Source organism: Heterodontus francisci, chromosome 16 (genome assembly GCF_036365525.1).
Source record: "Heterodontus francisci isolate sHetFra1 chromosome 16, sHetFra1.hap1, whole genome shotgun sequence".
In the NCBI taxonomy this organism is placed as follows: domain Eukaryota; kingdom Metazoa; phylum Chordata; class Chondrichthyes; order Heterodontiformes; family Heterodontidae; genus Heterodontus; species Heterodontus francisci.
In genome coordinates this window covers 48,572,978-48,586,867 of record NC_090386.1, presented here as the reverse complement: position 1 = coordinate 48,586,867, position 13,890 = coordinate 48,572,978, and the positions used below count along the sequence as shown (strand labels likewise).

At 39.9% G+C, this 13,890-nt stretch overlaps 1 protein-coding gene across 5 annotated transcripts in view; it reads right to left on the bottom strand.

Moving 5' to 3' along the window:
• Positions 1-13,890, bottom strand: part of LOC137378079 (teashirt homolog 2) — a 570,240-nt gene that overhangs the window by 37,245 nt on the left and 519,105 nt on the right. The gene's annotated exons all lie outside the window — the stretch shown is intronic.

Here is a 13,890-nt window from a genome sequence, read left to right as displayed (position 1 = left end):
ACAGTTCCAATAAACGAATTACAAAAGAAAAAAGTGTTTGTCATGTTTGGTATTTTTGACCAGTTTTCCACAGGAAAGGATTTGGGAAAAAGAGTGTGTTAAGTTTCTTTTTATATAGCATAGTGTATGCATACAAATTAAAAGAAGGTTCTAAGATGTGTTTAAGATACTAATGCGCTAGATTTAATTGTTGTTCCCCCATAGACTGGAAATAATAAGCCATTCATAATTTCCATTTAGCATATTGAAAAAGTGCAAACAATTTTGCAACAAAATATGTTGAACATTATATTACAAGTAGATGACAATACAAATTCCATGAGGGTGGCCAATCTGGCCGCTTGAGCATCCCCAATTTTAATCGTTCCACCATTGGCGGCTATGTCTTCAGCCCCCCCAGGCATTAAGGTTTGGAATTCCCTCCCTAATCCTCTCTGCCTCTCTTTCTATCCTCTTTAAGATACTCCTTAAAGCCTACCTCTTTGACCAAACTTTTGGACATCTGTCCTAATAGCTCCTTATGTGGTTTAGTGTCAAATTTTGTTTTAAATGTTCCTGTTAAGCACCATGGGATGCATCTTGGGTTTTACTATGTTAAAAGTGCTATATAAAGGTAGCCAGATGTCTGAGAGTTAGAGTCACAGGTCTGCTGTCACTCCAACCCATCTGTATTGATTGGATAAATTTCCTCAGTTCATCCACATATCTAATGGGAGCGTTACAAGCAAAATCTTGGCAGTTCACTGTATGTGTCCACATGTTGCTTTGGGGGGGGTGAGGGGGATAAGTGGGAGACATTAAAGAAAATATGAAAGAACTATTTCACCTCTTTTCTTCCCTCCTCTCTGAAAAGCACCAAATTTTTGAGGGGCATAAGTCCATAGCCACCACCAGGTCTCACCCAAGGGAATACTGTACTCTAATAAACCTAGATATTGAATGCCTACACCTGTTAGAATATTGGGAGATTACACTGCATCTACAATAGCCTCCTTGCAAGAAAGAATGCAAGCCCTTTGGGATTGAAATGGCTCCAAGATGACAGGCCTGGTGATGGAAGATCAGAACTAACTCAATGCTCTGTGGCAGATCATGTAATCTGATACCTGAACCAAACTATACCCCAGGGCATGCTTGATGATTGGCCAGTCACTGGGGGTTTGGGTTCTTCCCAATTTGCTCCAGATATTCCTGTAAACCAATGCCCCAGTGGGTAAGGCATTCAAAGCTGGTCAAGCAGCATGAAGCTTACTCTACTGTTGTACTGTTTAAATTGGTTAAACTTCAGCACTACCCATTTAGCATCCCTAAGAATTGGCATTGCTAATCTGTGCTTGAGCTCTCTGGATATAGGTTTAAGTGGCTGTGTCCCGATGGAAAACAAGGGCACTTCATAGCGGACAAACAGCAATACTATGTATGCATTACCCAGTAATTTGGTTTGGTCTTAAAAATAAAAATTGATTTTAGCAACAACAATAACTTGTGTGTATCTATATAAAGAGCATCTTTAACATAGTAAAATATCCTAAGTTGCTTCACAGGAAAATTACCAAACTAAATTTGACACCAAGCCACATAAAGAAGGAAAAAAATGTAGAGCGGTGTAGGTAGGGAATTCCAGGGCTTAGGTCCTTGTCAGCTGAAGGCATAGCCACCAATGGTGGAGTCATTAAAATCGGGATGCTCAAGAGGCCAGAATTGGAGGATTGCAGACATCTCAGAGGGTTGTAGGTTTGGAGAAACTTAGAAATAGGGAGAGGCAAGGCCATGGAGGGATTTGAAAATAAAGAGGAAATTTTAAAATTGAGGCATTGCTTAATCGGGAATCTATGTAGGTCAGCGAGCACGGGGTAATGGAGGAATAGGACTTGGTGAAAGTTAGGACACAGACAGCAGAGTTTTTGCTAAGTGAATCATACTTCTGATAATTAAAGAAAGACTTGCATTTATATAGAATCTTTCATGGCTTCATGACGTCTCTAAGTGTTTTACAGCCAATGAAGTACTTTTCAAGTATCGTCACTGTTGCAACGTAGGAAAGGCAGCACCCAATTTCCGTATAGCAAGCTCCCACAAATAGCAATGTGAGAATGACCAGATAACCGATTTTTGTAATGCTGACTGAAGGCTAAATATTGCTAAGGACACTGGGGATAGATCCCCTGTTCTTCGAAATAATGCCACAGGATCTTTAACACCCACTTGAGAGGGCAGGCAGGGCCTCAGTTTAACATCTCATCCAAAAGACAGCACCTTCAACAGTACAGCACTCTTTCAGTGCTGCACTGGAGTATCAACCTTGTATTTTTGTGTTTGAGTCCTGGAGTGGGACTTGAACACATATCCTTATAACTCAGGGGCAAGAGTGCTACCCACTGAGCCATGGCTGACTATGCTACAATTAAGCAGTGACTCTAACTGAGAATTCATGCGTGGATATTGGGTGCACAGGTAGGTACCAGGCTGACCAAGAAAAATCAGTCTGACCCTGTCCACAACATGTACTCTCCAGTTAGCCACTGCATAATTATGAGAAATGAGATTAGCTAATTCAGTACATTTCTGAATTGTTCTTGATATACCTCGGTTTCACACTGAGCAGTTAACTTACTAACTGAATTTTAGGGCACTGTATAGATCTTTAATTATTTTGCATGCTTTGGTGGCAAATGACAGTGGGGCAGTGAAACAGGCTGTGAAGCACACTCGGACATTACATTTCTCTGATTGGTAGCAAGCTGCACCAATTGAGGAGAAGCAAAAAGGTATAATAAAACAAGTGACTGCAGATAACTACCAAACTGAATGAAAATTTGGCCATGATTTAGGAATGATTCTGCAAACATAATCTTACAAAACAAACCAAAACAAAATAGAATAAAGTGAAATAGGTTTCATGGAGGGGCAGTAAAAAGAAAAGGATTTAGTTAACTAGATGCAGAGGAGCCATATCTCAATTTGTTTCTGGCTTGTTCTGTTAAGAAGCATCCCAAGGAGATGTGATCCATCATGACATCAAATTCTTGCCACAGGGTAAAGAGTTTGACTAAGTGTTGGAGGGAACACTGAATCCCTTGGGTACCAATGACCTTCCTGAGGCAAAAATAACACAAACTGTGTTATTAGCAAAGAAGAACACAATTCAGAACCTGGGATTGTCTGAGCACTCTTGTCTTTAAATGGCAGTTCATTGAGTGCGACTCTTAAGCTTATAAAGAATGACAAAAGAAGTCTGATGTCCTAATTGCAGGATTAGATGATGACGGGCTATAACAGAACAAAACATCAAAATGTGCACAAAACACACAAAGGAGAACAGCTTTGCAGTGAAAATAAATCATCTGTACTTATTCTAAAATGGACACGAAACTCTTGGATGCTCATTCCCTGATTCAATTTGGTGTGAACTGAATGCAGTACAACATTTATGGTTGATTATAATTCATTTATTACAAATGTTTTAAAGGGCACACATCATTAATAAAAATGTTTGGGAAGGGAGAAAGTCAAATGACTGGTGTTATTTTCACCCCAATATGATAAGCAGGTGATCCAAACAAAACAGTGCAATACTATTTACCTCATTATGTTTGTATTTGTAAACAAAGAAGTTTTGCCATAAACTTAAAATTGTAACTTACATAATTTCAGAAACAGGCATAAAATTCTCAACAAGCGACAGCAGAGAAGGACAAACATGGCATGATTTAGTTTTAGATCAGAAACAAAATGCAGATTTTCAACTTACCACCCAGGTGTAAAACCAGTGTTGCAGATCAGGCACCTGTTATGGAAACTACCTGATCTTCACTTCCATAGATTTCAGATAGTTTCTATAACGGATGTCTGATCTTCAGTACTGGTTTTATGCTCAGGCAGTAAGCTGAAAATTATTCTATTTCTGATGGTTGTAAGTGAACAATCATTTGGACAGACAAGAAAGAAAAATGTGCAAAAACTTTCTGATGTAACATCCTCCTCTGTTACGATCAGGCGAGGACGGGGTCGGGGGTGGGGGGGGGGGTCACATGCTCCGCTCTTGTCCTTCCTCTTATTTGACCACAACAGGATTTATTCCTTTTTTTAAACAGTGGATGTGCTTACCACTTCTGTGAGTGTTTTACCTTTCACCTTTGTTGTGATCATAAAAGAAAAAATTGGACAGGTTTTCTTGAGTTTAAACAAAAAAGGGGTGAGTTTATTATACTTAACAATCTAAACCCAATCTAAAAAAAATTTGCGCTACACATTCACGCACACACACGAGAATCGTACACACACAGATTACAATGTTTTTGAGTAGATTTGTGGTTGGATTAGAATCCAGAACTAATAAAATTAGTACATGGTCTGTGGGGTTGGATGATTCCAATGTCTTTTGGCTGAAGTTGTATTCTTGAAGTCCTTGGCTGGTGAATGTGCAGTTTGCGGCTGGCCCACCTGGATCAGGGTTTTCTTGTAGGCAGAATTGTAGGTGGCTTTCTTCTTCTGGTTGTCTTTGTCTTGTATCCAGCAACCGGCAGCTAGGCTTTGCATACCCCACTAGGCCTTCCGGAGAGAGAGAGAGAGGGAGAGATTCACACACATCCCTTCTTGCTTCTGTACAGAATGAGTCACTGGCTTGTTTGCTCCGTCTAAGGGAAAATTCCCAGCTTTCACACAGGTGGACAGGTGGTCACATGACTGCCTCAGTGTATTATCTGAAATCTTCTAATGAGATTCAAGTTTAGGAATTTCAGTCCCTCAGGCCTCAGGATGTAACATTTACACCTGGAAGGGTTGGCCTTTCAATGTTAATCTGCCAGGATGGCTTTGAATGTCCTGCTAATTAAGGCAATCTCCTGTGGTTCACTTAATAGAGAAAGCCATTGTTTTGGGTACAGGCTCATCAGACATTTATTTCCTCTTGAATGTGCAAGGTGTTCAAATGTAAATTGCAGTGGCCATCTTGGCGACCAGCTTTTAAAAAAAATTAAATGTAGAATTCCAGCTCTTGCTGTTTCATTAAACATTTAATGTAGGTTTCCAATCGATGAATTAAAAAATCCTCCTTTGGCATCACAGGTTTTCTTGACATCCTCTCATTAGAATATTTTTTGTATACCACAACTTCACATACAATGCAATATTATTTACCTCCCAAAATGCAGGCACAGACTAAGTTCCATCAATTAAAAATTGGTCAAGTGCCAATTTACAGGTTCTATCTTTCATTACCTTGGTTGCATTAGGGAAGGTTTTTTTTGTCTTCATGGGCTGAGTAGATTCAGACCTTGGAGCAACACAAAGTTGAAATCCATATTTCCATTAATTTGCACATACCTCAGTTTGCTGATAAGAACAGATCTTGGCACTTTGCCTTAGGATTTATTTACCAATGGGGTAACAGGGATAAAACCAGCCTTTGCAAAACCTTCAGCAACAAAAATTCAAACAGAACATATCAACAAATAAATGTATGTTCAGTAAGGACTGAGCTGCCTGCGTTGGATTCCTGGTATTCGAGGATTAATTTCTCACATATTTGTATCAATGTATTGAGTAATTATTAACAAATTGGATTAGTGCAACTATTTGTAGCATATAAGTATGTGTGTAATGCAATATAATAATTAATTAAATGCGGTAACAGCGTGACTTTAAGTACGATGAGGGAGAAATCTGCCTGAGCCCATTTTCGGACCCAGGCTTGGTGCTGCACAGTTACAGCATGCCCCAACTGAGGGGCCCGAGGCCAATCTGAAGCTGTCCCTTGGGCCTCATTAGCATTTTATGCGTGATTTGCTGATGCAGGCTGCTTGTCTTGCTGACAATGCCACAATATTAAGTCCCGATAGGGTGTGCTGAAAGGGGCAACAGGAAGGGATTATCAAGTTGACTGTGGAGTCGTGGGAGCACTCCCGCTCTTTCTGTTTCCACAGAAAGGTTGATTTTAAACCAAATCTTCAGTCGGCAGCTGCTGCTAAGGCACAATTGAATTTCAGTGAGACGACCTAAGATAGATAATATGTCCCTCATTTACATATTTTAGGGACCTAACACCTATTTTAAGTGGCTGCCAGGGATACCTGAAAAATGGTCTGATCCAGTTTTGGGTTGGTCATTTTCATGCACCTTTGAGGCATAAGACATTGATCTCTAAAATTCAGCCTCATTGTGCCCATTTTATGCCTGAAAAATGGGTGCAATTAAGTCCAATTCCTATCCTGATGTTTGCATTTAGAGTCATAGAGTCATTACTCATTCCAATGACAGGGGTTCGAAAGAGTCATGTAAAAATTTTTCGTCACCACCTTCCCCGAGTTGGCAATGGGTAATTTGCACACCTGCTGCCTTCCTCGGATGTGGTAACCATTTCTCAGGCTCCCTCTCAAGAATCAAACCCTGATTCCCCATTATCCATGGTCACCACTTGTTCATGGGAAATAACTGCAATTCTCAATCCTGATCATGAATGGGGTTCAAGGGTTTCCCACGCCTGACATTGTAGGGTAGACACATGCTGATCCATTCAGTGTAGCGTGCATGCAGTCCTGGACATCGAACAGCATCTTAATGCTCAATCTCTTGTGGCTATATGCCACTTGTCAGACACGGACCGCTCGGAGGTCACATAATTATTTGGCATTGAGGAGTCTCATTTGTTATCGGAATTAACCAGACAAATTGCTCCACCAACTAAGAACAGCCACGCATCACCACCCACAGAATCAAGAATGAGCTATTAATGTGCCAATCCTTTCCATGGCCGGGCCAGGCAAGGTTTCCCGTGTTGGGTCAGATTAAGCCGCAGACTCCACTTTACTACAAAAAGACATCAGAGTCAGTAACCAATGTGATTTTTGTCTTATTCTCAAACACAGGGCCATAACAGGGGTAATCCTGAGTGTTGGATTATTAACATGAGTCACCTGTCAACTTTGTCATTGCACTGTTAGGCTCACTGCAGTGTTCCCTGACGTGAAGCTTTCCCCCAAATCTCATGGGACACCATACACACCCTGCAGAACAAGGGATTTTCATTTCTTTGAATTGTCATTTGTCTCAAGTATTGGCACTTCATTTTAATGGAATTGCAAAAAACCCATTCACAGTTTTTGTTCTTTACAGCACTCTTCCTTACGTGAACAAGTTTTTTTTCCAGAACTTCTACACATCCTCTGAATCACTGATATCCCATTTATTGTGCCAAATTTTCAATCAAGGTCTGGATCAGAGGCAGGCGGGCCCGCAATTTGGCATCACTGGCCATTGTGTTGCTTCCCCACCACAATCCTGACCCCGAGACATTTTCAAAGAGGCAGGGTCGGGCTTAGAATGGCTGCCCACCGGTAAACGGCGGGTAGCCAATGATCTGCAAATTATTTTAATTAAGGGGCCTATTAAGGCCCTGTTCCTGTGCTGACTGGGAATTACAGTTGGCAATGCGGGCAGCCCACATTGGTCTGGACCATGTCCAGGCCAACGTGGTGGGCTCAGGGTGGGAAGTGGGGGGTGAGGAGGATGTGGCCGCGATTGTTCACATGTATTGCCCATCCAGGATCATGCCCAGGCAGCTGTGACCATAACAAAAGTCAAAAAAACTTACCTGGCCTTCTCCTTCTCTCTCTCGCCATCTTCAGACAGCTCCCATCTCAGCAGGTGGGACTGCCGATCCGAGTGCTGGATGGCCTTCCATTGGCTCTCCAGTGTCAGAAGCCTACCTGCTGTCCCTGATTGGATGGCGAGTCTGCTCACTGGCCTCTAATTGGCTCCCCACTTCAAAGTAGCATTGGGCGTGTTTACAACACAGCGTGCAGGGTCGGGACCTGGAACTAGCCCCCATGTCAGGTTCCTGACCCCTGAATGAAAATTCAGGCCACTGTTTCAGTGACAATTACCACTCTTGGTGCCTCCCTAGCATATTTGATGCCTGCACCTCATCACAAAAAATTCTGCGAGTGAGACTTCATTACAGTGAGTCCTGGAGCATCCAGGGCCTGGTTGCTTAATCATACTTTTATCAGTTGTTGTTGAGATTTTTTCCACATATCCTGCAAACTGCATTAATGATATTTTCAAGAGTTATACCAGATATAATTACGCTTAAGTATTTAAGAATTAATAGAACCATTACTACAGCAGTGTCAAGCTTACAAGTTAATTTTTTTGTTACAAATTACATTCATAGGAATCTCTCACTTCAAAAATTGTGTACTCCTGCAATTTTATCAGCAAGGAATAAATTATCATGAAAAACAGATACTTTAAACCCCATTTTTTGGGGAAAAAGTGAAGATATGTCTCTAAAATGTGGAAATTGGAAAATCTGCATTGGTGCCACTGTGGTGCTCCTCTAAGTCTTGGTTTAAGCCATATTGTGGCAAGAGCTTGGAGGGCGTCTTATTGTACAGCTGCCTGAGCTAGACTAGACTTGGCAGTCCTTGGTGCTGACAGTGAATGCCAAAATCAGAAACGCTTTCCATTTCACTGACATCCCCCAGCTTGAAAAGTGCAAATATGCAATAAAATAAATCACTAACAAATAAATAAAAACTAAATTATACTTACTAATTTGGCAAAAATACACAAGTTGAGAGTCACAGACCTGTACACCATTTTAAAAATGGATTTAACCCTCTCCTGAAGTGGCAGTAAACTTAATAATTTAAATTGTGACATTGCAGGATATACAGTTAGACGGTATATACGAAGTGAAACAGTCTAACTGAAATACTAATTATGCATTCTGTATATATAAAAGATCCCTAACTGTAGCTCTCATTTTATTGCATCTCTTACATTTCAAATTAACACAGTAGAAAGGAAAAAAAATAATTGAATTCATGCTGTTCGGTGTGAGTAAAAGTTGACACTAGCTAATGTGATAAATAAACTAAACTGTAAATTATTTTTCACTTACTGTTCCTTAATTACAGCTAATTACGTGATTGTGAACCTTGTAAGTTTGGCAGTATTATGTATTTAAGTAGCGTGTCTTAGCTCCATCTGTTGAGAAATGTTACTTCAGAGAACAGCACGGTTTCACAGTCAGATTCAGTGAAAGTGAAATTCTAACAACGTATTATGGGGAAAATGAGTAAATAACCTGTCGACAACCTGTCATTATGGGAAAGCCTGGAGACTGTCATTAACCCTGCAGTATATTATGAGTCTTTCTCTCTCTCTTATTGTTTCATATGCGCCTGGAAAGGCAATGTAAGCTAATGTATGTGTGTTTGTATGTCTTTGCTGCATTAGTGAGAGGATGAAATGCCTTCACTTTGACAGGATAGCTCAGCTTCACCTATTCTGGGAGCACAATTTCTTGCTGACTCTACATTTAATTGTAAAGGGTTTCTGTTTGGTTTACAGTAGGGATGGGGTTTCTATACAATTAACTCTATCTCACACACACACATACACACACACATATACACAGCCCCCTGCTGGATAATGTAAGGTAACCTTCTGTGAACAAAATATTCCATGGCTCCACTAACTTCTGTATCAAATTTGATTATTTAATCTGTCCCTAACACATGGGTAGAAACACAGATTTTTGAATCATGTTTTCTTCTTATTTAATGGTCTCACTGGGATAATTTATTCTGCTATAGGAACTGGGACTACTTTCTTATACTTCACCGAATTCTCATGTTACCTCAGGCAAAACTGTAAAATAATTAAATAATTTGCCAAAACCCTTGATTAAATTTCACTGCAAGTATTAGGTTAATATAAATATGAATTAAAATATTTAGGTCAGGGAGGAACTAAACTACAGAACACATTTCTGTCAATGACATTTAACACTAAGGCCATATTCCAACATTCAAAATTGACTTATCATCTTGTAATGTTTAAGCTACCAGTGAGCCATGGACCACAGCACCAGTACAACAGCCCATTTTTAGTAGATGTTTAATCATGCTATATCTGCCCATAACATTCTGAATCTTCTTTAACTTAGTTTTCTAGATGGACAATAAGGGATGGAAATTTTGGCTTTGCATAACATTATATTGGAAGGTATTAAAATGGCCTCATTAAAATCGTCCATATTAAAATAGAGTTGAAGTAATGAAATCAAATGGGCTTTTAGTTAAATATATATATAAGCAATATACTTGATGGTAAATTAGTATGTATGGAATTTACCCCACTTCTGGATGTTAATAACCTATCTCAGTCACATCTTTTCCCAACTCATGCAACAGCTTACTATCGAGCATTCTCCAGGTAATTATAGGCATCTGGAAAGTGAGCAATTTCAGCTTAGTCTCAAGAGGTAATGTAGAAACTGCATTTGAACAGTGTTTTTTAATCAACTTAACAGCACACAATGGTGGCATCATTTGGTTTTATCATAGAAAATGACACTATAACACATGATCTGTCCAAGCAACGGAGATATTGGAGCCTATTTTACTGTTTTTGCTCCTCACTTTTAACCCTCCCTGCCTGAAGATATTGACTCGTGCTGAGATACCATTCCATGGGCTCTGGTAGCCCTCTGGTACCCAGCTCAGGTATCCATTCTTTACATGTAAGCCCAGACAATAAGAGTTGGCATGATATTTAACACTAAAGAACATCACATCCATGCCTAATCCTGTTCCGATTCACAAAGCAGTTTAGCATAAGCCACTGCCTAGTTATCAGGAGTCATGGCTGATTTATTGCCCTCTCTAGCTGAGGCCAGTTGTTGGCATAACTACTTGTGCCCCTGCTGAGATTAGCTAACTCAGCCAAGTCTAGGAATTAAAACTTGGATCTCTTTCTGGTCTGTATGGCTTAGTGAAAATGATGCCTTTACCTGATAGGGAAGCTGGGGACTATTTTCTGATTGAAAATCAGTGGTAAACCAACAAACAGTTATATCAGACTTCAATCCAGTAGACCAATACCTGCTGTCTGCTAGTAGGAGTAGTAATAAGTTATTGTTCCTGTTATGCTTTATGGTCCTAATTTTATCTTTTGTTAAATCCAACTTAAATTTGCCTTTAAGACCACTCTGTACAAAATATTCTCAGTGAACAGACTAAGTCCTCACCTTAGAAGTGCAGGATTTAGGTTGTTCAAATTCTACAAAAAATTTCAAGCCATATTTTACTGCTACTCATGCTTTACTTACCACAATATTCATTAGCTAATTTAGTAAAATGGTTGAATACCTCCAATTGCAATTTAAATATTTAAATCCAACACTTACCTGCCCAGAGAGTATTGGGCTTGTTTCAGCTAGAAGGCCTTAATCATGCACACCTCAATAAGTCCCAAAATGTTGAAGTAATGGGGGAGCAAATTATATTAGGACACAACTGGAATGATGCTATCACCAGTCAAGCATGAGGGTGGCACATGTGAAGAGCAGATATCCCGCGCTAAGTCTTTCCAACTGTTTAGCCCACTGGGGTTCCTTCAATAATACTTCCAGTTGTTTGAGACTGCATTGAGGATACCTTAGTGCATTTTTTAAAGATACTGCATTTTTAAAAATCAGATGTGCTACTTTAACTTTGGAATTTGAGACTGCAAGCATGATCATTATAGATTTACTTGGCTATCACTAGCACCAGAGAGTAAAATAACCTGGAGCTGTGCCACTCTTGAGGGCTGTCTCTGTGGGTCTCATTTCCTCTTTGTGTCTGCCTGTCTTTCTTCATAATGAAGATCATCTTTTCCACTTCCCCCATTTACTTTCATGTTTTCTTTCCAAAAATAATACTCTGTATTTTTTCCTTTCTCTTGTTCTCCTTATCTGTTTTGCTTTTGTACTACTGTACCCATTCTTTCTTGCTGTATCACCAACTTTTCCTTACTCAGCTAATTTCACTTATTTCCCTGTGATCTCAATTGTGTTTTGTTTCCACAGCTTTATCTGTGAGATCTCCCAGCTTTGGGTTTGCTCAGCAATACAAGGAGTGCAATTATTGCTGCTATTGTGCGTCCATTATTATTACAGTTCTGGTATGTACAGATTTTAATCCTTGCTCTTTATTTTAGCTACGTTAGAAATTAATTTGAGCCACTAAAATCAATAGCAGCATGCTATTGAGCATTGTTCATACTGAGGTAAATTTTTCAACCAATTGATTCGTAAATATGCATTCTTTGAGAGTATTACAGACTTGATAACACTTCGAGGCCTCACTATAAACAAAAAGTAAGAACTGTTTCTGATCAGCTGAGAATTTCAATGGCATCACTTTGAGCAAGACTAGCTTTGACTATGAGCATCAAATGAAATCCTCGTTCCAAAGCAACAAATGTGACCGCTATGGTTTTGGTCACCAACCATATCCACAGGGAGCCCACTTTAATTCAGGTTGCAATTCCACACAGACTGAGAAATCATAAGCATGGAAACCCTGATCTTTAAGGATATATGGTCAGTTTATACAAGTCCACATTAACACAGGTCGTACTGCAAGGTAAAGTTGTTTCAAAAGCTCACTCTAACTTCCCAATGGCGCACTACTCCACTAACCATTTTCAGTGGGCTGAGGCCAGCTTTTATTGGCATGGAGCCAGTGATTCATTGCAATTATAACCTTCTGGGAATCTTTGATAGTACAGCATGGAATTCTCTCTTGTAGACTAGTAGAAAACACATTCCAAACAGAACTGATTGATAATTAAAATCATGCCACACACATGCATGTACTTCTCTAAGTACAAAAGCACTATAATAGGAGTCAAATTCAAATGTTGGCATCCTTCCTTGCTTTTCTGTTTTTTTTTTGGTGGGGAAGAAATAAAAGGATTGTATCAGCATTAATATATTCTGTCAAAGTTACATCAACATTTATCTCCAGTTTCTTCACATGACGTAATGAAGGAACGCACTCTGGCTTCATGGAAGTTACCCTATAATAACAAACAGCTCAAAATATTTAAAGAGACTATGTCAGGGAAACAGTGTTTGCCATTCTTCTGCAAAATGTAAGTGAAATTACAAATATTGTGAACTTTCCAACAACCAACGTTTTCAAACCAATGTATTAGTAGGTCAACACTGAGTGCTAACAGTCCTTGACTCCTTCCTGCTTTCCAGTTCTCTTGTACAGTTCTCAAGAGACAGATTTCTCGATATATTCTTTGTAAATGTTAATATTTATTTTGTACTAGATATAACTTCAGGAGCACCAGCCAGTCACATAACAGAAAGTTGCTACCTATCATCTTCTCAGACCATCATACTCAACATTAACAGCTGAAAGCTTGCATAGTGTTTCAACATTCTTTATGAACACCAAGTAATTCTTCATGTCCTTTGCAATGGACAATGTGTTTTACTTTCCACAGTACAAACTAGAACTACAGGCATAATTCTAAGAATGTTCATAGGTACAAACAGGCATTTCTGGTCATGATAAGAATGTAAGGCTGACTTTTTGTTCTGGGGTCCAAACCCTGATGCTGGGTACATTTCCTGGTCCTGACCCCACGTCAGATCGGTGCCTGATGCCCAACATAATTTTTGAAGTGCAGACTAATTAGTGGCCAGGTCATGCTCGCCATCCAATTAAAGATGGTGGGCAGGCTCCTGAGGCTGGAGGGGCAAATGCAGGCCCGTAGATTGTCATACTGACCAATGTACCAAGCTTGGGCCGTTTACTATCTTTTGGCCCTTCTACTCTCTTGTGGCCCTCTGCATGCATACCAATGTTTTTTTTATTTGTTTCATGGGATGGGCATCGCTGGCTAGGCCAGCATCTATTGCCCATCCTTAATTGCCCACGAGAAGGTGGTGGTGAGCTGCCTTCGTCAACTGCTGCAATCCATGTGTGGTAGGTACACCCGCAGGGATCTGGGATTTTGACCCAGCGACAGTGAAGGAACGGCGATATAGATCCAAGTCAGGATGGTGTGTGGTTTGGAGGGAAACTTGCAGGTGGTGGT